The sequence below is a fragment of the Panthera onca genome, chromosome A1 (assembly GCF_046562875.1).
Source record: "Panthera onca isolate mPanOnc1 chromosome A1, mPanOnc1 haplotype 2, whole genome shotgun sequence".
Lineage (NCBI taxonomy): Eukaryota > Metazoa > Chordata > Mammalia > Carnivora > Felidae > Panthera > Panthera onca.
The window spans coordinates 202,683,954-202,687,008 of NC_138339.1; the positions used below are offsets into that span (position 1 = coordinate 202,683,954).

General features: G+C 40.0%; 1 pseudogene; it reads right to left on the bottom strand.

Moving 5' to 3' along the window:
- Positions 1-951: 951 nt before the first annotated feature.
- Positions 952-1,627, bottom strand: LOC132680564 (AP-3 complex subunit sigma-1-like; annotated as a pseudogene).
- Between the last annotated feature and the right edge of the window lie 1,428 nt (positions 1,628-3,055).

Below are 3,055 nucleotides of genomic sequence, written 5' to 3' on the forward strand. Positions count from 1 at the left end.
TGCTTTGTTATGCATAGCCACTTCAGGCGGTAGACAGAATCATGACTTAATTATTGTTCTGGTGTGCTGAGGCTCCCTTCAATGGGCATCAGAAATCCAGGACAACAAGATGGGACTACCAAGGCTAGTATCCAGACAACAGACTGACTACCTAGAATGACCTCAGCAGTGGCCAGAATGGAGTGTGATATATCACCTTCGCACATCTCTTGAAGAGGCAGCTCGTACAAGAAATGGGTGTTTTGATTTACCCAATTACCACTGTTTTCTCCCATGAAATTTGAGTATGTTGATAGTACTATCTAGATTTGCTATGATATAGAAGGCCCTACCTAGGCTTCATGCTGAGGCCATGTAGTAAATCAGCCTTTTTCCAAAGCTCTTTTTTCTAAGGTGAATGGTACTTACTATCAATAAAATGGTCCTTTTTAATTGAAAAATAAATTTAAAAAGAGAGACAAAGGTCATAATGTTGTCACGCAATACATACTTAGTTTTTTAAATAACAATTGTAACAAATGACAGAAAGAATTGTGGAATGCTGCTCTTGTGAACCATACAGAAAACAACATTTTGGATTGCTTAAAGGACATAATTTAAAGAAATGTCTCAAACACTTTTTGAAATACTGTAGTAGTCAGTCCATAGAGGCATGCCTTAGGTGGATATGGGAATGCAGTTCAGAAAAGAAAGAGAAATATCACAGGGGTACTACTCAGTTTCTTCAAAATCACTGAGCAAAAAAAGCAACATTCAGCTTCCATACTGATTTCACACAACTTCTACACAGTATCTGGACTTCAATCCAAGAGCAAAAGTTAAGACTCTCCTCTTCTATTTTTGGTAAACAACTGCATGGTAAACTTAAATGACTTTTCCCCTGGATTTTATCTGGGAGTGGCCTTTTTAATTTTTTATTTTAAATAAAGGGCAGGTTTGGTATCAGCAATATCAATATTTCTTTTTTATACTGATATCAGCAGTGTCAATATTTCTTGGGATCTCAGGAAGATTCATATTTTTTACAGCTGATACAGCACAGGCTAGAGATCCTGCAAAGCCAGCCTCAGATTTCTCCAGTTCATTTTGTGCATGAATTTGTGTAACAATCTCATTCATTTTTGTCTCCAATACCATTCACTCCATCACCATTTCTGCAAGAATATTGTGAACCTTGTCTACATTGTAAATTAAATCCAGTTCACAGACATTTTCAAAACGCTTGTCTAATGTTTCCACAAATACTTTGAGTTCTAAGGACATTATGAAAGATTTTCAGCAAGCAGGGATTGGTGGGTTTGGGGGTCAAATCTGTATACACATGGTAAGAGATCCATGAATCTTGGGCTTCCTGGGTGATTGAATTGGATTTAAAATGCCAAGTTCACTTTGTGAAGAATCCACATAGAAGACCAAGTATAATGTTGCATAATGTCTATAAATCAGTTTGTTGTCAGATCCTCCAATTAACAATTCTCCTTCTAAGAAATTACATTTTCATCTCTCTTAGATACCAAATAGAATGTCTCCCTGATGACTGGCTGTTGTGTATCTTCTCTGTAGGGCTTGTAGAACTTGGAAAGCCTTGGCTTCCCATGGTGTTGAAGATGAGGGTCGCCTAGATCATGCCTAAGCAGGTCCAACCAGTTGGGCACTGGGGCAGGAGCACCAGCTTTGCCTGGGGTCATCACTGGTGATCCTTGCCCACCCACCCTCCCACATGTGCATATTCTTAAATGGTAGTTTGGTTTTTTTTTAATGTTTATTTATTTACTTTGAGAGAGAGCATGCACGTGAGTGAGCAGGGGATGGGCAGAGAAAGAGGGAGAGAGAATCCCAAACAGTCTCCATACTGTCAGCACAGAGCCCAACACGGGGCTCAATCCCACCAACTGTCAGATCATGACATGAGCTGAAATCAAAAGTAGCTGGCTTAACTGAATGAGGCACCCACGTACCCCTAAATAGATTTTTAATAGATTGAACATATGAAACTTGATTATTCAAAAAGACATTTAAACTGCCTACATGTTGTTGTGGCAATAACTTATGTAAACAATAAATACAACGGTATCATAGATATGGTTTGGCACAGAGATCTGTCTATCTATCTATAGATAGATTTGGATAGAGAGATAGATAGAGATAGAGATAGAGATAGAGATAGAGATAGAGATAGAGATAGAGAGATATGTTAATGATGTTCAGCCCATAGTTAATTTTGGTATCTCATTTCTGGTCTCTTTAATTTCTCCTCATTTTGGTCATACTTTCATCCTTCTTTGCTTGACTGGTAATTTTTGATTGAATGCCAGACACAATGAATTTTACCTTTTTGAGCACCGAATATTTTTACATACCTAAATTATTCTTGAGGTTTCATTTCAACCCAGTTGGGTTACTTGGAAGTAGTTTGAACCTCACATAAGGCCAGAGCAAGTTTTTAGTCTTGGCTAATTTTATTTCACTACTGAGGCAATACCTTTCTTAGTACTCCACTCAATGGCCCAAGATTTATAACATTTTTACACCTCCGTGAAACACAAACTACTCGTTGCTCTATTTGAGCTCTGGAGATTGTTTTCTCTAAACATGTATCAGGTGGTTGTTTTCCCAGCCTCAGGTATTTTCCTCAAATGCGTGTGAATTAGTACTCCGCTGCATACTTGAGAGGGATTCTCCACCTATCTCTGAGGCTCTTTTCATGTATAGTTTACCTTACAGTATGCAGCTCTAAAACTCCAGCTGCCTTGATCTGCACACTCTCCTCTTCTCAACTCAGGGTGACATGCAGGTCTCCCCGAAAGCCTGCTGCGTCCTAACAAACTGGGAAGCCCACCCCGGTGTGTCCCTGCTCTAAACCTTAGTTTGGTTCACTGAGGATTGGTGACTCCGCGCTGTCAGAAGCACCATGCCATCCACGCCATCTGCTTCTGGGAGTGAACCTGGGACCCTGGACCGAGCAGGTGGACCGCAGTGGGCAGGGAGAGCAAACGTCTGCCAGGAAAATTGTTGGCAGTAATGGGAAAAAATGGCGCACAACTTACACTCTCAA